Raw genomic sequence first — 22,667 nt, 5'->3', positions numbered from 1 at the left:
ACAGGTCTACCTGTGCCTGCCAGTATCGACTCCAGATTATCTGGACCACCTGACTCTCCACTCTCCATTGCGGGTGACCTGCCGTGACAGCGTGTCCGTTGTGATGTCGAGGTTGCTTAGGATGTGAGTGTCTCGCAGCGACTTGAGGTGATGGTGACTCCAGAAAAGGAGACGGCGGGCAAATTGTGACATGCGAGGGGAGCGTAAACCACCTTGACAGTTGATATACTGTATGCTACCATAGCCGTGTTGTCTGTTCAAACCAGCACATGCTTGCCCTGGATCAATGGCTGGAACCTCCGCAGGGAAAGCAGTATTGCCAATAACTCGAGGCTGTTGATGTGCCAACGTAGCCGCAGGCCCGTCCAGGAGCCGTCGGCTGCGTTCCCTTTGCATACAGCGCACCAACCCATCTTGGAGGCGTCGGTCGTAACTACGACACACCTGAAGACCTGTTCTAGTGGAACATCTGCCCGTAGAAATGAGAGATCGTTCCAAATGAGAGATTGGCTGAAAAGGCAGTGACTGATCAGCGTGGTGGCCATGCAATGTGTCCTGTGGCGCCATGCCCATCTCGGGACTCGAGTCCGGAGCCAGTGCTGAAGCGGTCTCATATGTATAAACCTGAGAGGTGTGGCAAATTTCGTGAAGACGGGAGGAGGCAAGGACAGACCGAAAGGGAGGACTTTGTACTGGTACGCCATGCCCTTGAATATGAACCGCAGGAAGGGTCTGTGTCAAGGTAAAATCAAGACGTGGAAGTACGCGTCCTTCAGGTCTACCATCGCAAACCAATATTGATGTTGGACGCTCACTAGAATGCACCTTTGCATCAGCATCTTGAACGTGAGACTGTGTAAAGCCCGGTTCAGTACCCATAGGTCCAAGATTGGCCGCAACCCACTGCCTTTTTTCGGTACAATGAAGTAGGTGCTGTAAAACCCCTTCTTCATTTTGGTCGGAGGGACAGGCTCTATCGCACGCTTCCATAGTAAAAGTAAAGGTGCTGTCCACAAACTTGTCAGCTCCTCATGCACTTCCGGGAAGAAAGGAACTGGGGCAGGGCGGGGTGTGGCAGTGAGCGGCGCCGCGAGCCCAGATACCAATTGCTGCGATGGTTCAGGGGAGAGCGGAGGGTTCCACTCTAGCCTGATGCTTGCAGCTGCCCATGAAAGCACGTCCATAATTTCTGCATCAGCGTGTGGCCATGCAACCTTATCCGAAGTGGGAGGCCGAGGCTTTCGCGTCCAACTGGATGAGCCCACTCTCCGATGCTGCGCTTGAGAGCTCATCACCTTTGTGGGCACCGAACAAGAGGTCATACTCGCCTCCTCCGAGCACCTAATTGGAGCAAACAAGCGTGTCGGGAAATGGGAGGTCTGTGGGGAATTACCCGGTGGAGGTGGTCCCATTGTGGTCCCCGAATCGCCCCCAGTGCTCGCCACACTGGCCTCATACACATAGGTAGAAGGACCAAGGCAGGGAGCTGCTGGGGTGGCTTGCTTTCTTACGAACATTTATCAACATTGTCATAGTCATGTCCTCGCAATGAGGTCATGACGCATCCACGAAAGATGTCTCGGCACGGGCAGCGCCCAGGCATGAAAGACAACGATTGTACCCGTCTGAAGGCAACAGCTTTACAGCAACCAGTAATAACACATAACCGGAAGGACATCTTTAAAAAGACGCGTCTTTAAAAAGATGTTCCGATGTGTGCCGCTCTTTTAGAATATACTCTTTTAGAAAGGAAAATAGACACTCTAAATGATCTGCCGAAGCACCCAGGGGCGATCTCTGCAATGTACCCGTGCAGAGAGGGGAGAAAGCCGCTGTAATGCGCCATAAGGATCCAGCAGAGGTGAATAGAAGCCTTGGGAATTCAGCTCACTTATTTCTCATTGAAATAGTGACTGCTCGGCTCCGAAAATAAAATCTGAATGAACGGTATGCACGCCCCCTCCTTTATACCTGTATGTCCAGGGGAGTGGCATGCAAATATCGCAATTCCCCTTTTATTAAAGATCAGAAGGTGTCTTGTGCTCCCAAGAGTGACCCCTAGTGTCACTACATCGACACAACGTCGCGTGAGTGACAGATAGGGAACAGCAGTCTAAATACATTTAGAAACGTTTTCTTTCACAACTACCATGGGTAATGCAGTACAGTTAGTGTTATTACAGTAAATATGTGGTAAAAGATGGTAAGTGAGATTTGAAAAGCTTTCTAATGTATATTTTCTCTTTTTTTCTTTGTCAGTGCTGTATAGAGTATGGGGGCTGTTTGTTTTAAACTAGTTTCATCACCGAGACATTTGGAGTTTTGTAATTATGTACCACATTCAAACTTGTTTCGCAATCCCCGGCACGTATCTCACTGGTTCACAAGCGCGTTTAAAATAGTCAGTTCAGTTGAGACCAGTCCACGAATTACTGCACCTGCTCTGTGCTCATGCTGCTCTACCTATCGAGCCATGTTGATAAATGGTCCGGATGGCGCTGTCATTACACTTTTGAAGCAAATGGGTTCCAAAACATATAGATGACAGGGGAAGGCTCATTAATTCACGAGGAAAGTGCTAACTGATTCGTCAATGAAACATTGCGATCCCCTGTCGTCCTACGTTTCAGAAATGAGCTTGCGGGCCACATGAAATTAAGTCAGTATGACATGTGTGTTATGTGGTGTTGTCACTGTGAGTATGTGCGTGTATGTGTGTGTATTATGTGTGTGTGTGTGTGTGTGTGTGTGTGTGTGTGTGTGTGTGTGTGTGTGTGTGTGTGTGTGTGTGTGTGTGGTGGGACCTCTTGTAGTGTACAAATCACACAGCTGACTGGGGCTGGCAAGTGCTATGTTGCATCAAGAATATTAAATGAACCTTGTGAAATGTAAAAGCGGCACTCATAATTCAGTGCCGCTGCTAAAAGCATATAAGGGAAACAATGTATATGTTAACATTAGTTAATGCACTATGGACTAACATGAACTAATAATGAACAATTGTATTTTTAATAACTAACATTAACAAATAAATGCTATAAAAAATATATTGGTCATTGTTAGTCCATGATACCTAATGCATTAACACATTTTAACGAAAGGATCCTTATGTAAAGTATTACCCTTTTGTTCAATACTGTAAAATAAAAAGAATAAAAATCCAATAAAATATTGTAATGTGCTTATGAGCATTTAGTAGTAAGCTCCATGCAATATCATGCTTTAAGGTACTTTAAACAATGCAAGTGAATGTACTCTGTGATGCGCGCTCACGAGACGATGTAAGCTCATTGGTAAGGTCACACGTGGAGGAGGAGGCAGGAAGCACATCATTGTTTACAAGATAAGAAGTTTACAAGAAGGAGCGCTGTACAAAAGTTTAATTGTCTTTACTGCAGATTTGTATATGTATATGTGTATTGTTCAAAATTCCTCTCTAATTGTTTCCAACGGAGGGATTGCTATGGTCCAATCGTGGAAGCACAGGCTTTCTGCCTCTGTTGGCATTGGTTGGCATTTTCTACATTTGTGTCACCCTGTCTCCATAGATCTCTGACTCCCCGAGACTTGTGATTGCGCCGCTGCTGCAGCCTCCTCAATCTCCCTCAGTTCCTCATCGGTGTATTCGGGTTCAAATAGGTATGGATGGCGAAAAACTCTATTTCCTCTTCTCTTCTAAAATCTAAATCATCTAGCATCGTGTTTGAAATTGTTTTGGGCTGTTTTGGTTTGTGAACGGTGCTTTGTCTGTACAAGTTTCTCTTGTAAACAATGATACACTTCCTGCCTCCTCCTCGACGCGTGACCTTACCAACGAGCTTACGTCATCCCTCTCATGAGCGTGCATCACATAGATGAATGGAAGAGAATATTTGTAGTTAAAAAGTATATAAGTATTGTTTTGTTTCTAGAAAAAATCAATCGTTTGGTGTTCAGAAGAATTGATTTGTCGACTGGAGTCATGTGGATTATTTTGATGCACACTTAATATGCATTTTGGACCGTCAAAAAATGGAGTCCATTCACTTGCATTGTTTAAAGGAGGAGGCCTGAAATTAACTCTTAAATTCTGTCTTGGTGAAGAAAGAAACTCTTGGATCCCCTGAGGGTGAGTAAATTATCAGCAAATTGTAATTTTTGGGTGAACTATTTCTTTAAGATTGCTCTCTATGTGCAAAGTTACAAATGTTCTTTACTTTTTCACGTGCATTAAAAAAAACTGCACTTAACATGACAGTGCACTTTAAGGGCTTCTTAAGAGTCACTATCTGTGTGTGTGTAGTGCTGAAATGTGACCATATAGTGTCGCTCGTCATTGTAATTTCATTATAGCACATTCGTTTCACTGTTTGACGCGCATGTATTTAAATACTAAAATCACTATTTGGTTATTCTACATGTTCAACAAAGGTCTACATCCGAGCCTGGCGGTAGCCAACAATCTGCCTGTATTTGGGCCAGGTTCTGGACTGTTTTTCAAGTATAGGGCAAATTACAGTTGGCGCTGTTAACATATGTTTTTGCATACTTCAGTGCAGTTTTTTTTTATGTTCTTTTTAAACTTCTTGACCATTGCATCTCACTTTTTTCAGTGTTTCGTGCAGGACTACTGCATTTTCTAGACATCGTGTTAAGTTAAAAAGAACTTCAATATTTATAAACACATTTTGAGACACCTATGATCTGTTTACCCATTCATTGCAATGCATCTAGCTTATTTAGTGCAGGACAACAAAGGTTTTGTATTCTGCAAAGAGGATTTAAAGGTGCTATAAGCGATTTATTTTATGGAAGGAAATGCAGACAATGTTCCTTCTCCCTGAAAGATATCAATGAAATTAGTGTCCTGAGATATTGCTCCGGTCTCTATGACAACACTAGACTGTGCAAATAGCAAACAAAAATGTGACCGCAGGCCATGGACACATTCGTTGATCAGCCAATCAGAAGATGTGTTTTCAGCCTGTCAGTCATTTTGCTCATTCTCACAGTGTAGTAGTTGAAGCTGAACATAAAGATTTAATGTCATATTTGGATTTATAACAATTGTCAACTAAGAGTGCTATTTTGCTACTGTTGTGTTTGACAACAGTAAGAAGATGCACTACTTTACTGGTTGATGACATCTCAACTTTGGAGAGTGGTGTTTTGAACCACTGTGTCTAATTTAATGGCTTTGTCTTGTGGAAGTTCCAGAATGGCTAAAATCACGTACAGCACCTTTAATGTGACTGTTAAACTGTTACACATGATTCAAGATAGTTTTTTCAACTTGCATAGATTCAGCGCTTGATAAACAGAAGCCAAAGTTTTTTTCCCTTTTGCACTGGTGTGCAGACAATAATACTAAATACTAAACCTTTTAAAAATCAAAGCATCTCTAGGTAAATAAACCACAATGTTAACTCCACACACATGACAATACTATTGTTTACTGCCAAGACAGAGCACATATCAGGTTTAGCACCTAAAGTACATATTTTATGTTGGTGTTAGAATGCAATGATGCAGGCAGTGTTATTTTTATTATTTTTGTTTGACTTTAATGCAAGTAATTTTTATCATTTGAAGATCTGTGTTTTGTGCTATTTTGGCTCTTAGCTCACTGTGCAATACATTTTATGTTATTTTGAGCAGTGTTTGATGCTAATCCATTGCAAAAAAAAATATTAATTCCTGAGTTCTCCCAACAAATAATCAAATAACCATTTGCGGTTAATGGAACAACCGTTCACGCTTAATCGAATATTTCAAAAGGTTACCATGCACATCCCTAACTGCAAGTACACAAAAGGACAATGAAAGCATTTACATACTTGTAACATACCTGCACTGATGAAGCATAGATCTGCTTCCAAAATTATACCGGTGACATGATCAGTGCAGCACAACATTGTTGCGAGTGACAGCGCCCTTGGGTGTCAGAGAGGATGATGCGAGGATGAGTTAAAGTAAGTCATTTAATTTCTTTCCACACAAACACACCTCCATTCTATGTAATTTAGCCTCAATATATAGTTTGCGCTTCATTAAACAAAAACTGCCAGGCGCAATTTACATCACGGTAATACCACCAGATGAAAACAGGTGGTAAAATTAATCCTCTGCCATACAGTGCACAGAATCGGACCGGAAGATCAGAATTGTGCATCAAATTGCATTCAACAGCAATTTTGTAGGCTCATTTGCACCATTGCCTGATTTTCATAACTTCTTAAGTGAATTGGCCACTAAACCAGGACAGACAGCATGTGCAAATAACCTGCACTTTTACTAGGCGCAATACATTCTTACTGAAGTCCTAACTGTGTTAAATTGTAGGAAGTGTAATTTCACTATTTTCCTCTAATTATCTGCATAAGTCTATGACCTTACAGCACTATTATGCGCTCTACGATTACTCCAGAGCACTTGTAGATCTGTGATGAACTTTAAGTACTACTTAAGTTAGGCTTTGGGAAACTGCCGGTAATTCTAAGATGATTTATATGATGCTTTAGGTGAACAAGACCCTTGTCCATTATGCAGTCATTATACAAACAAGCATTTGTATGTTGACAAAGGTTAAGATCAGAATGTTTCGAGTCACCAATACTAGTAAATGTGAAATAATATGAATCTACACACAAATACATTAGACCAAAATCCTTCCCGGATTTTGGCACCAGTGTAACGAAGTAAAAGAGAAAGGAGGAGGCGAGAACTGGCTTGACAGTATAAATAATAATTTAATGATTAACTTAAACAAAAAGACAAATGCATGCAGGGGATCGGCCTGTAATTCTCTCTCTTTCAAACTGCTGTCTCTGGTTGCATTTATCCCTCTCAGACTTGATCAGCCTGATTAGGGGCTGGGTGTGCAGAATCACAGCCCTGCCCCGCCCTCCGCCCTGCCACAGAGGCTTATGTGTTAGGGTCTATCTTATAAAAATGTGCTGAACAAGAGATCTCTATTTGCTGGCTGAAACAGACAGCCCCTAACACTTACCCTAACCTACAACCAAATCCAAGAATTTAATGAACAAACAAATCCAAGTTGGTTAAAATTTTTGTGTATTACATTTTTCACTTAATAATCTTAATACATCATCCTGCCTTGTTTTATTTTATTTTATCTTTAATGTATTTATTTATTTGCATGGCAAAGCTAAACATTTTAGTTATGTGAGGTACTTTGGCCAAAACTTGCATCATGTTACAGTGATATATTAAGTTCCCCATCTGTCACTCACTTCGACGTTGTGTCGAGTGAAGCGACACCAGGGGACTTCCTTGGTTACCTCTGAACGTGAGAAAAGGCCAATGAGAATGTGGCAGACAGAATTTGCATGTCCCTCCCCATACGTGTATAAAGGGAGGGAATCATGCCTCTGTTCATTCAGATTTCTTCTTCTGAGCCGAGCGGTTGTGCGATCAGTGAGCTGAGATCACTTACTCTTCCACTCATCTCTGCAGAGCTCTTCCAGTCATCTTATGCTGACTCTTCCACTCATCTTATGCTGTTGGATCTACAGTGCATATCAGCAGCTTTCTCCTTCTCTGCACGGCAGTGCAGCTTTGCCTCTGGGCACTTCGACAGCGCTGGTAAAAGAGAGTATTTTCCTTACAGAGTTGAATTCCTCTAAAAGAGTACACAGCTGGCGTTGAACATCCTTTTCAGGACGCGTCTTTATAAAGATGCCCTTCCGCCCCTGTGTAGTTCCTGGATGCGGTCGATTTCTCTCCGCTTACAGCATCTGTGACCGCCAATGCTGCATCGTGTGTCTGGGCCACTGAGGCAGTGTTTGTTAATGGTTCATGTTCTCACTGCGAGAAACTATGATGGCACTCAAACATTTGCACTTGGTTAGTCCTGACCCCGACCTGTTCCAGGAACTGCGCTTGGCGACCGACCTCGCCGTCCGGGCCACGAAGGTCACAGCAAGGATACTCGGGCAGGCGATGGCCGCCCTCATGTTCCAGGAACGTCATCTTTGGCTGAACCTGGTTGAGATGCCGGAAGTAGACAAAGCTCGCTTTCTCAGCGCCCCCGTCTCCCAGCTCGGTCTATTCACCGGCAACGCTGACGACTTTGCCCAGCAGTTCTCGGCAGTGAAGAAACAGACGGAGGCCATTTCCCACATCATGCCCCGCCATCACTCCAGCTTGGGCTGTGCTCCACCTGCTCGCCGAGGGCATCCTCCTGTGGCTTCCAAACATCAGGCAGCTCCGCTTCAACCTGGGCCCAGCTCTCAGCCCCAGCATCGAGCATCCCACAGGAAGTGCACAGCCCACTATCCCGCCCCCTGTGAGTGTGCAGAGCAAGTTAAGTGCTTTGAGTTTTCTCTCAGCACCAAAGCCTCGGGATGCGCTTTTGCCTCCTGACACCACACTACCTTCTCAGTGGAGGAATTCCCCGACCAGACCCACTACGGGTACTAAAATTATTTTGTACTGGAATAAGTGCTCCACAGAATGGACCCTTGTGGATTAATCCCCCAGTGTGTATTTTCCGCCTTCAAGAAAGTCCCCTAGTGTCACTTCACTCGACACAACGTCTCGGAAAGGAGGTTACAACAGTAACCTGATGTTTTCTCAACTTTACATTTTTTTACAGTGCACATGAATCCAATGTGCAACACCTTTGAAGAAAAAACATTTGAAAAGTGTATTCAGGTCTGAGTGAGTGTATTTTGAGTCAAGGTGTTCAATTCTATGAGATGACAGGTATGTATTTTGGACCTTAATTTCCTTTTAAAACAAACACAAACTATAAATGTTTTCATTTAGGATTAAGCTTTTCACAACACAGATTTTTGAGTTATTGTGTTCTGACCTAAAGAGATTTCTGTGGACTTCAGAAAATGTGTTGATGTGATATGATTGTTAATGTACTTCAGCCTCCATTAATCTATAGTTAGGCAGATGTTCAACAGTATTCTTTCTCAAATCAGGAGTGGTTGTCAAAAACTCAAATATGTAACACTTCAGAGGCCATCACTGAAGGAACTGAAGGGATCTCTTGCACTGACTGATGTAATCGTTCATGAGCTCACTACAAGAAATACACTGAACGAGAGTGGCATGTATTGGAGACTATATGGAAGCACACTGATGACACATTGTCAGTTCTGTTGTTGCCAAATAAAAAAAAAACACCTAGATAAGTGAGACAGCTAATTGAAAGTATGTGCTGCAGCTGTGTGAAATAACAGATGGAAATATGGAAAGATACATGGACATTTCTAACATGAATTACTATAGCAAAACATGCCATTACAAAAAAATAAAAATAAAAAAAAATTGTGGTCAGCCACTGTATTATTGTGTGATCTAAAATCAGGCTTTATTTTAGAATGACAAGACAACATACTGTCCAAATTCCAAAGTCCTTAGCCAAGTTAAAATGCTGGCATGTCCTTAATCAAATATGTTTTACAACACAGTACAGAAACATAATTTACACAACACTGCATAACATAACATTGGCCAAAATATTTCCAAAACATATGGTTTTGATCATTATACAGTGATCAGAAAAGTATACAGATATTATGTTTTTCTGAGTAATTTCTTGAGATAATTTTTATTGGATCAACTTAGATCATCATCTTATATTTTAGGTTAAATATAGATAATAGGTAGATAACATCTCAAGCAATGGCAGCAGTGCCTTGCAGTGTGTCATGCTATTTTTCATCTGAAACCATTTTAAACAATATCTTTCTAATTCTTGTACGATTAATATTCTTGCAGTTTATGAGCTGATATTAAATAAGAAACTACTTGGAGTATTTGTACATCTACAAATTAATTTGTCACACTGCAGGACTATTGAAATTAATTGCGAGAATTTTTTATTTTTTTTGAAAAATTACAATACAATACAATACACAGTACACTTTCCCTATAAATTATATTAAAAAAGTATTGTATACATTTAAAGCAAAAATCTTTATGATTAATATTAATAGTCAATAGACTCAATAGACTCAAAAATGGGTATAAAGAAGGGGGCGTGCATACCACTCATTCAGATTTTCTCTTCGGAGCCGAGCAGTCACTATTTCATTGAGAAATAGGCATGCTGAATTCCCACAGCTTCCATTCACCTCTGCTGGATCCTTACTGCACATTACAGCGGCTTTCTCCTCTCTCTGCACGGGTGCACTGCAGAGATCATCTCTGGGTGCTTCAGCAGATCCTAAAAGAGTATATTCTAAAAGAGCATTTTCCCTCACAAAAAGAGTATATTCTAAAAGAGCGGCACACATCGGAACGTCTTTTTAAAGAAGCGTCTTTTTAAAGATGCCCTTCTGGTTGTGTGTTATTCCTAGTTGCGGTAAAGCTCTTGCCTTCAGACACATTCCCTGTCGTTTGTGCCTGGGCACTGCCCACACCGAGACATCAGAAAAAAGGAGTTCATGAAAGCAATCCATCCAAAGCTGCCCTGAAGGACAAATCAGCAAGGAGCATCGGAAGCAAAACTGTGTCTAATCCCGTTTCAGGCCTTCTCACTCCTCTACCCCATTTTACATTCATTATTGATAATCAATGGCTAGCTGGGAGGTCATTGTCTAGGGGCTGTGTGTGTAGGGAATGGAGTCTGAATGTAAGCATGTACATGCATGTTGGTGTGAGGGGGAGAGGGGAGCTTGAGTTGATGTTTATGTGTCTTCTCTTGAAACAATTCTAAAATGTTAATGGTAATGATGGGTGAGTCATGATTACCCCCATCCTCCCCAGTCCAACCCCTTGTCAAAAGCACAGCTTATGAGCTGTGTGTCTGTGCCAAGAAGCTCTCTGGTCAAACCGTGGCTTAATTGTTGCCTAAATAGCATCATACACATTATGTTTGGATGGAGGTGAGAGATCAAGTTAATTCAGACACCCCACATAAGAAAATGAGTGAGCCACAAGCCATTGATGACGCAGTTTTTATGTGGGTCTGTGTTAGATCACAGGCCCCAGGGCACTCTAATGGTCTTACCTTGGTCAATCAGACAGGCTTAATACAACCTTTACAAAGTTCAACTGTAGTTTTAGGGCAAATCTGTGAACATGGTTACCTATCCAAGGATGTCATTTTACCTTTCATAAGAAGGTACACCGAGTACAGCATAAATGAGTGATAGCAAAGTTATATCCTTCATTCCATCCACAAACTATGTCACTTAAACAATTGTAATTATGGGAGAGAGAGAGAGAGAGAGAGAGAGAGAAGAAAGAGAGGACAGAAACAAAGTTTATGATGTAGGCAGGACATGGGAGGCAAGTATAGACACAGGTCATGAGCTATACCTGACAGGAAGAGAGTCTGGGTCAGCAAAGAGATTCAACATCCATTCACGATAGAAATTAGTAACTGAGATGCTGCTCAAACCCCAACATAAACCACATTTAATGTTTTGAGCAAACATGAAGCATACATTTGTTGCTACAAGAAGGTGGGCTTTGAGTTACAGACTTACCAAATGTAAGAGTAATGATTCACTCTAAAGAAACTGGGGTTGAAGGGATTCTTTGAAAACAGCTTTACCCTTGCAGCAGAAAAACAAGCTCTGTGAACACAGTGCCAGAAGAGCACATTGAATGTTTAATTTGCCATTCATAGTTCACACCCCCAGCTGTGAAACAACAGGTGTTCAGTCAAGAATTAAAATTTGATTACTAATGAAATGTGACTCATTCCTACAAAGCTGCTCACAAAGTAACTTTTTGATAGTTTCCCACATTAAATTCAACTGTTTCCTTTTTTCTCCACCAAAAGTCTCACATAATGAACTATACTCTCAGAGAGGAATCACAGGGGTCCAATTTTCAAATAATGAAAATGGACGCTGCTAACATTCTGTGTTTGTATTCTTTCCTTTAGCTTATTGTCTGAGATGTAACCAGCTCATTTCCCATATTCAATTCCCACAGTAAAGAGAGGATCTGAGTGCCAATTGTCGAGGTTGTTATTTATATTTACTGTATATTGTTTGTGAGGATTTTTCCACCCTTTTATCTCCTCCTGTTTAGCAGAAAAGTTTGAATGAGCTGTTCATGGGCCTGGCTGCCTTTATTGAGAGACCTGTTTGTGAGTAATAGCCTTTGTCACTAGGTTGAGAGCCGGTTCACTGCACTGACAGGATCATTGAGCTGTTGGGGCAATTTGTCCCACATTGCTGCACTTTTATCAGGAGATTGTCAGCCAAGGTGGGGAGTGAAAAAATTAGGGGGAAAGCAAGAGAAATCAAGAGAGAGCAAGAGAGAGAGATGGAGTGGAACAAAAGGTGCTTTCTAGACAGGGTTCTACTCAGGTAGTATAAAACAAAGGAGGTATAAACAGAAGCTAGATTATAAAATTATATTCTGAAATCTATGACTGGATGCCCAGTGACTCATCACATTTGAAATCATTAATATCTTCCAATTAACAATGGATCGCAACCATCTGCTCAACTGCTGTGTTCAGGATTAACATCTGTACATTTTCAGTGCCATGTATTACAAACCGAAAGTGAGAATATGTATGTCTGTGTGTGTGATAGTTTGTGTGTGTGTGATAGTTTGTGTGTGTGTGTGTGTGTGTGTGTGTGTGTGGCCACCTGTCCAGGGTGATTCCCTGTGTTCGGCCCGAGACAGCTGGGATAGGCTCCAGCACTACCTGCAACCCTGCACAAGCCAAGCGTCTATAGAAGATGGCTGACTGGATGGATGGATCACAAACATTGGCAATTAAGATATTTTCATATGGTAGATTATCATTGTCCTAAACAAAAACATGGTTTCAGAGTCCTAGGATGATGTAGAGATGCTCTAAAATCTATTCATAAGAACTTATCTGCATATAAGTTGCATAAGTGGGTTCCTGCCACTGTTGAGTCTGTCTGGGGAGAAAGAGAGCTGATGCAGAGGACAGCCCCATTTCTGTGGCCTGTCTAAAGGAACTGAGATAGAGATGGTGGTGTTCATTAGAATGTTAAGTTTTAATGCAACACCCAGAAGAGGAGTTGATGTGGGTTGTTGGACTGAAAATGAGTGTCTCTCCCTCAAGTGTGAGGGCTGAGCTCTTTTATATTTACATTTACATTTATGCATTTGGCAGACGCTTTTATCCAAAGCGACTTACAGTGCAATTATTACAGGGACAATCCCCCTGGAACAACCTGGAGTTAAGTGCCTTGCTCAAGGACACAGTGGTGGTGGCTGTGGGGTTAGAACCTGTGAGCTTCTGATTAACAGCCCTGTGCTTTAGCCACTACGCCACCACCACTCCAATGTAATATAATATAATATATATATAATATAATTATATAATACAGATGCTAATGGTACAGCAAAATCAATAGGAGTGCACAGGTGCCTCAAGGATGCAACTAACACCATGCGTTCCATTTTATGTTTTTAACACAAACATTTTTGAGAACAGTGTATCACAATTCACAAACATTTTTGAGAATAGTGTATCACAATTCATTTTAATACTTAGCACATTTACACTTCAGACAAAGAGAAAGAATAATAATAATGATTCATTTGATTAAACTGTACATCCATATCATGATGATGGTAAGAAAGAAAAATTCGATTTCATAATTTGTATCTATTACATGATATTACCCTGGCAAAAAAAAAAAGAAAATTGCTTTCAGAAAACATACAGCATATCTCAGAGGTAAATCCAGCAGTTATACCTTCCAATTTGCAAAATTCCACACCTAACTCTCGCTTTCCCTGACTCTATTTCTGTCCCTGTGTTGGGAAATGAATACAGATTTCCCATGAGAATGGTCAATGAAAGAGAGAACAAAATCCAGCAGAGCTCGGCCAGATGGCAGCTCTAATGGCCACTTGGCAAGTGCCTGATTCTGCCTCACTTCTCCATGAATCTACATCTCTCGAAACAACACAATTCACAGGCTGAATTTGATACAATGTGCATAAATCTGCCCTAAGCATTGACAGAGCCTCAGGTAGAGCTTATGTAAAACCATCAAATAATTGTGCCGTGAATTACAAATGTCCACTGTTTGCTTTTGTGGCTTCGCTACTGAGCTCTTTGTGAGCAAAAAAAAAATAAATAAACTATAGTGAGCAGCTGAAAAGCTGGCCTTGGAGAACAATAAGGTGTGTGTACTGTATGTGTGGTTTACCATGACTTTAGGGACTAAATATCCCCTCAGGTATAGTAAAACCTAAAATCAGCTACATTGTGAGGATCAACCAACAGTCCAAACCAGGAAAATGGCCCAATAAACATACTAAATAAAATAATGCATAAAGGTTTGTGGGAGGGTTAGGTTTAGGGTTAGGGGAAATAAAATATAATTAGCTCATTATACAAACAACAGAAGTCAAAGTCTCCACTATTATGGAAAATAATATCTTCCCCCTGATTAAAGCGCTAATGTAGCATAAGAAGCAACACACAAACAGGCAGATGGGCTGGGGTGTATGAAGGAATGTGAATGCAAATGTGTCTGATGCTGGCAAAGCATTGCAGCCGCAGCCATGTCTCTGACTCAGCCTCCTCCCTAGAGACCCTGTACTGACGTCACTTCAGCTCAGCGCCAGGCCAAGCAAAGTTCTTGCCACTCTAACACACTCACACATTCACTCGCACACACACACGCACACACACACACACACACACAAATTTAGGTAGACTTGCTGAAGATTTATCACAGGACCTAATCAGATCACATCCACACCCCAGTTATGTTTGCAGTGTATGTTTTGTGCTATGGGTAAACAAACAAGTCACCACCACAACACAGACCACATGTTTATGACACCAACAGAAGCTTTCATAACAATTATTTATTTAATTTATTTTTATGACAGACTGAAGGCCCTTCTCACGAGCCTGACAGATCATGACAAGCCTATGTTTAAATGAGGCTTAATCAGTGCAGAAAAATTCTGTGCTCTTTAAACAAATAAACAGCAAGACCTGGTGCTACTTACTCATGCTATGTCTCAATGGCTACATTTACACAGCAGCAGAATACGGTTTTCAGTGCTTAATAGGGTTATGTTCACACACAGCTCGGTTATTTGCAATAGTAACCAAACTGACACCCACAAGTTCACAGGACTCACAACCACTTTTTCAACTAACCCCATGATGTGTTTTCGACTAACCCCATAACTGTACTGGACAACTACATTTACGCATTTGGCAGATGCTTTTATCCAAAGCGACTTACAGTGCACTTATTACAGGGACAATCCCCCCAGAGCAACCTGGAGTTAAGTGCCTTGCTCAAGGTGGCCGTGGGGATCGAACCAGTGAACTTCTGATTAACAGTGATGTGCTTTAGCCCACTACACCACCACCACAGCTGTCTGTCACATCATGTGAAAACCATGGTACACAGTACACACATGTATCTCATGTTTTTCATTAGTTTAATTAACTAGTGTTTTTGTCTTGTTTTCCAGTAAAAATATCTATACATTGTGAAAACAAGATAAATTTACTTGATAGGCAAAAAGGCATAAGATATTTTGTATTGTTTTCAGATAAATCTAAATAAATTTAGTGGTTTATGCTTAAAACAAGAAAGAAAAAATGCCAATGATGTACTGTAAGAAACATTTACTTAAATCAAAGGGAAAACTATTTTATTTTTCTTACCCCATTGGCAGATTCTTGTTTTACAATTTTGACATATTCTTGTTTTAAGCATAAAGTTTCCTAAATTTTGTAAGATTTATCTGAAAACAAGACTTAATATTTTGTGACATTTTGCTTGTCAATTTTTGTTTTAAATATATTTAGATATTTTTACTGAAAAACAAGACAAAAATGCTAATAAAGTAATTATTTTTATGATGTGAAGGAGATATGAGCTGTGTGTTATCCGAAGCTCCAACCACTGTCTTCCAACCAGAGCTCACCAGTGGTCTGGGCACGAGTCATGTAACTCAAATGCTCAACACTCGTTTAAATATCATTCAAAGCTGTTGTCGGTTAATTAAGATTTAATGTATGAGCACGAGCCTCGATTAGACTTGTTTATTTAATAGTGAGTCGTCAGTTGTGATAAGTCAAACTTGCCAGTTGTAAAGACGCAGCCATATTTGATATTTACTTATTGTCACTGTTAGAATACGGGCTTGACTTCAGTTGTTTGTTCATACAGACAGTATTCAAGCCGCTACTGTTAGCTCTTGTATGAACAGGACATTTCAGGACTCCCACATATAAGTAAATACCATTGTCAATCACAAACACTGACTGTGTAAATGTGGCCAAAATTTTAGTGATAATTTAGCTGAAGCACTGAAGTGAAATTTCAAAAAAATGAATTGCTGTCTCCATCAACACAGATGCAGTGTTCGAATTGTCACAGCTTTTGCAGCTTATCCTCATCCCCTCTATTTTTTTATTTTGAACATAAATGAAATAAATCAAATAAAAGCAAAATTTGCTTTAATGTAGCATATCAAATAAAACGTATAAAATGAAAAATGCAAAAACTTGCTCAACTAATATTGCATGTTAAAACTTCACAAACTCACAATTACTAAATTCTGTTACCATGTTCTTGTGTATTATTGTCATCCATAAGAAGCTAGATGGCCTGGAGAAAAATTAATCATTCCTTCGAGTCGATTCTTGTAAATGAATCAAATAATGAAGTAAATGAAAATGGTTTGAAATGGTTCATGATTCAATCCAAATCATACAGGCAGCTTACTCACAGACTGAAATATTTGGATCATTGACTTAATAACAGGCAATTTTTTTCACTTCAAAAAAGTTGGACATTACTGTGGTGTACATGAAAATATGATAGAACCATGGTATTCTTTGAAGTACCTGTAAAAACCATGGTACATAAATATAAATAATTCAGTACCATGGTATGTGAGAAAACATGAATCAGATGCTTATTTTGCCACTCACTAAAAAAATCCATAAAGAACATTAACAAAAGTGAAATGCACTATGGTCCTAATATACAACCCATTAGATAACAATACAGATTTTTGCCTGCATGTATGCCACTGAGGTTTTATTGTGTTCACTTGTTTACCCAACAGCTATAGCAAAAATAATGACTTAAATTTAGGTTGTTTCCTCATACAGTGCTATAGTATGGCTTTAGAATAGCAGCATTGTTTGTCAAGTCACCAAGTGGCAGAGGGGGAATGTTCTGGAAACATGTTTGAAAACTGTCATTATGGTTGCAATTCTTTATGGTGACATTAATAGCATAGATATTACACACTTCACCTTTAAGACCTATCTCCTTTTTTCCTGCTGCTACTATCTTTGGGACTTTCAGAGACAAATTAGGGCCTGGGTAGCTCAGCGAGTAAAGATGCTGACTACCACCCCTGGAGTCACTAGTTCAAATCCAGGGTGTGACTCCAGCCAGGTATCCTAAGCAACCAAATTGGCCTGGTTGTTAGGGAGGGTAGATTCACATGGAGTAACCTCCTTGTGGTTGCTATAATGTGGTTTGCTCTTGGTGGGGCTCGTGGTGAGTTGCAGCAGAGAATGGCACTATGTCTCCGTGGTAATGCGCTCAACAAGCTACATGATAAGATGTGTGGCTTGACGGTCGCAGATGCAGAGGCAGCAGAGATTCATCTTCCACCACCTGAATTGAGTCACTATGCCGCCACAAGGATTTAGAGTGCATTGGGAATTGGGCATTCCAAATTGGGGAGAAAAGGGGAGAAAATAAAAAAATCCACAAATTAGCGTGTGTGGTACTGTTAAAACAAAAAGTTACCTAAAATAATAGTTAACAATCCATCAGTCTGCCAATAGGCATGAAAACATTATTTACCAAAAAAAGACATATCCTCAGATTATGACTAATCATGTTGTAATTATACCTTGTCTAAATATGATATGCTTAATTGAGCACTCAGTGATCTAAAGATTTGCAGACTATCACAAAATGCTGATCTGTTTTGCATTGGCACTAATTGTTGGGCTAGATGTGTATGTTTGTGCTCGGAGATAATACTAAAAGCGTTTCCAGATGTGCTCCATTAACACTGCACTACAAAGGGAGGGCAGAGGGTGCCTGTTCAGTGGCAGTATTATTATAAATTTCAATCAGTGAGCCCCTTCAGACATGAAGCTTGTATATAATTATCTTGTGCAATTACTCATTGGATGAAATTGGAGTGGCATCTTGTCTTTAGCATACAGGGTGCACAAGGAAAAGCTTTCAGGCAACAGTAGCATGTGATACTAAATAGCTGCAGTTGCTGATATGACTGTATGAGAGAGAGAGAGAGAGAGAGAGAGAGAGAGAGAGAGAGAAACAAGCCAGAAATCATGAGATGAGAGATGTGGTTTCACTCTCAGCTTTCTAATTACATGTTAAAAGGCTTATTACAAAACAAATATGCCTGAGGTTTAGCTGGCTGCTAAAGGTTTCAAATAGCATAAAATCCCAAGTCAATAAGACTAACTACTTAAATATAAACAAATTCTTCAAAAACACAGGCAGTATTTAAGTTTGCTGAAAATCAATAAGCTGATGGCAAATAATTTACTTTATTTTAGAACAGACAGTCTTAAAAGAATGCAATGAAAAAATATATATTGTAAATCATTTAAGAATGCAGGCTAGACCTAAGCTGCTAACAACTGATACATGCTGACTTTTTTTTGCTGGTGCATTGCAGCAAAACAGATCTGTGGGGCTATTTGGGGGAAGTCAGGTACACCCCATTCATTGGAGGTGAATGAGGCCTAATAGCACTCCAACACTCTGACTCACCCCATGCAATTTCCCCTCACATACCTACAATCCTCCTCCCCCTTCCATCCCTGCCCCGTCTTTGGCACTCTCTCTGTTTCGAAATGTCAACCATGAGGTAAAATAACTGACTGGCTGACTGGATGGTAATTGTATTGCTTAATAATTGATAGGCTGAGTGTTGATGCTGCTGCTGGGCTGGCAGCAGGAAAGAGAGCAGCTTGCTGGCCTTTCACTGTTCATAATCAAATTAAAAACTAATATGACCACCTTTTCCCAAAACTGTCCATGATGTTGATGTAATTCTTTTCTCAGAAAAAATATGTCTTGCAACATTAAAGGTGAATTTATTGACATTGCATTGCATTGTGTTCTGTTTTGTTTATGCAATTTATGTACAGTAGTTATCTAATGTGTTTGGCAATGAGGAATGCTGGAAATGTGTAATGGAATGCACATTAGGCATTTTTGACCAAAGTGGATATGGAAACCCATTGTCACAATGCTATATGTCTAAGGAAATGGACCAGTGGAATGACATAGTGTTTCTTCTAAATTCATTGTCCTTGAGAGCCCAACTTGATGGTTAAAACCTTAACTGTCTCAAGCAGGTCTGCTTGATAAAAAATAAATTTTTATAAAGAAATTATCATTCTAAACTATAAAAGTATACATTTTAAAGTAAGATAATTTATATTTGGAAAGTACTAACTTTCTACGAGAAGTAATTACATTTGAGGGGGGAAATTTACTCTAAGCTCTCTCTGTCTAAATTCAAGGACTTATCCCCCTCGAAACTCACAAGGAGAGACTGGAAATTCAAATTAGTTTCCCATTGAATTATTCATTTACAACATGATATTTGAATGAGAATTGACCCATGCATTTCCATCTAGAACATGATTGGCCAAAGCCCTGGTAGCTGAGTAACTATGGGAATGATGAGCAACACAACATGCAAGGGGTTAAATATCAAAATAAGGTACTAAGCATAACGGATGGAGAGAGTAGGAGAGATAGTGTGAGGGAATTATAGCAAGAGAGACAGGTTTGGGAAGTAACCAGGAAGGAGAGAGTGACAAAAAGTCCTCTGGGCACCTCTGGGTGAGTGTCTGATTTCCGGTTGGACAGCTGTTTTATTGTGAAATGACTCAAGCCTCTGATGATCTAAGGTCGGGTAACCATCTGTCCGAGCGGACATGGTAAATGACAGGGAAACGTTGGCCACTGTTTGATTATGTCATCTCTTAACCTGACTGCCAGGCCAGACTGTCTGCACTGCCAGTTAGTGCTTCTCTGTGGTAGCCTGTAGGTTCTTTTTCTTTTTTCCTTTTTTGTAGTTTAAAGGTAGTTCAGTGGTTCTCAACCAATGGGTCATGATCCAAAAATGTGTTGTAAAAATTAAATTAAAGAGAATATAAGTATTATTAATAATTTCCATCTAGTGAAACACAAATCATGGCTAGTATTAACAGTGATTGTATTGGAATGCACTTTACTTCTACTGTCAACATTGATTTTGAAACATTAGAAATTTACTGAAACATGAAAAAATTGAACCACAAATATATTTTCAATTTAAATTACACTTCAAACAAAACTTTAATATAATGAAAATAACGAAGTGGTAAAAAAAAAAAATCATACCAAATCAAAATATTTCACTTGCTTCTTCCACCAGCCACTTTTGCAGTGACGAATACTGGTAGAAAATTAGCAAAGCTTGATTTAAATAATGCAATCGAATACAATTGTAACTTTATAAAAATTGGAAAATAAACCATGACCTCTAGAAAAAGACTTCAACTGCAATGGGCAGGGACATTATTTGATGTTCTGTACTTTCAGAATTTGAATATGAACTTTATTACCACCTGCTGGTGGAATCTCCAAACTGAAAATGCAGGAACTGAATTTGGACTTTGTGCTGAGATAAGAGGTGGTATTGGAACGTCTTAGCGCAATAACATATTTCTTAGGAAGATAGCAAATTGCGCTTCGTGGCACTTCATTTAGAATCACCATCAGTTTGCGTGCCGACACCCACAGTAGCACAAACAGTCCCTCCCATGCCCACTTGCACTTTGCAATGGCACAAAATTTGCAATTAGAATTAGCGCTCTTACCAAACTTGGATAATATTGGTGTTTTTAGTGTATTGAAGAACGCAGAACATGCAGACTTATTATTTAATTAAATTGTATATTTATTTAATTCATTTGCATCCTTTTGCTATTTAATAATCACACTAGGAGTACATATCATGATTTTAATTTGATTAATTGTCCATTTCAGTGAAAAATAAATAACAGAGCGCATGCCCAAATAAGCATGTGAGCATTTGAAAGTTGTGTGTACGTCAGAAAGTGCACGGGAACCTAACTGATTTGGTGATCGGTACTACCGGAACTGCAGAAACACTGGTATTTTTTTTATTTTAGTATTAAATTGGTACCGAAGTACCAGTACTTTTGACATCCCCAATTTAATTTCAATGATTAAGAACTACTGGAATGATCTACTAAGCCAGTCAGGCCCAGTTATTCATTTGTCTGTCCATCCATCCATTCATCTGTCCCTCTACCTTGTCATTGACCAATCTGTTTTCCAATACTTCCTAGGCCTGATCACTTGTCACTGATGTTACCCAAATAAATATACAGAGGGAAGTAGAAAATTGCACACCTATTAAGAACAATTGATTAGATGTACTTGCACGGCTGCCAAGAGCACCATACCTCTTTGAACAGCTGAGGGTGGGTAAAGAGGGGGGTCAGGGGTTTAAAAGCCGATAATGGGATCCAGGTCAGCCATTAAAAACCCCTCTGGCCGTCAGGCAGGAGGAATCTGCCTGTTTCCACTACTGCCCTCCAGTTCTGTCCCTGTCTGCAAAGCTTTAATGTGCTAATGCACAAACACACAAATGGGTCTCAGGATGGCACTGAGCGTTTACCGGATATAGGAGGTGGGTGGATGTGTACTGGAATACCACAGTAGACTGGGAAAGTATGGGATCAAGATTAGTGGAAAAGAGAGTCATACTCAATATCCGGAAACGTAAGATTCATAACTTTACCATAAGCATCTCATAATCATCTTTACTGAAAGGGAAGATTTAGGTTTGACAGGATGACAGCATCAGCGGAAGAACACAAGTCTGAAGAAAAAGACATAATGAGGGGATAATTCCATGGTGTGGCATTGACCTGACAGAGACAAATTCATCTTAAATGTAGGACTGCACAAATTGATAAAACAATAGCTTGGTGATATCTACAGATCTCAGTTCTATTGTGTTGAACACACTATAACAAATGTTAGGCTTCACCAGAGCATGAAACATGAAGCTTAATCTCGCTTATAGCTTCTGTAGTCTCGTCTATCGTGATCTTATCTAACAGCGAGACTCATCTGCAGCTATACTCTCTGTGTTTCAAATAGAGATGTTACTACCCCCTTCCATCCCAACTGCATTATTGCTTAACCAGGCAAACCCTGAGAGGCAAAAGTGATAACCATTACAGACAGTTACAGGCCCCTGCTTCAGCTCTGTTAGTAAAACACACAAGCAACCTGATAAAACAGTCACGGCTGCCATGCTCCGCCTTGCTAATGTGAAATACAAAGAGAAAAGGAACAGCTTCATTCCGGCAGCCTGTTTTTATCCTCAGTTGAGTGAACACAGCAATATGAACAGTAATTTACACCCCAGCCAAACCTGTCATTACCCGAGGGCACTTGTTATGGCTGCACCCCATGTTTTTCCAATTTTCTGTGACTGTCAGTCTCCTGCGTGGATGTAGTGGGGTAGGGAAAGGAGGTGGGAGAAAGGAAAGAGAGAGGGAGGGAGGGGAGCAGTGCTGGGAATATTTCAGACTCTGGCGTCCAACTGGTAATTTTCCTCAGAGGGAATAATGGGAGTGGAGAGGTAAGAAAGGCAGGACTGCCGTCGTAAGCAAAATGATT

The sequence above is a fragment of the Xyrauchen texanus genome, chromosome 2 (assembly GCF_025860055.1).
Source record: "Xyrauchen texanus isolate HMW12.3.18 chromosome 2, RBS_HiC_50CHRs, whole genome shotgun sequence".
Taxonomy (NCBI): Eukaryota; Metazoa; Chordata; class Actinopteri; order Cypriniformes; family Catostomidae; genus Xyrauchen; species Xyrauchen texanus.
This window is presented reverse-complemented; position numbering follows the sequence as displayed.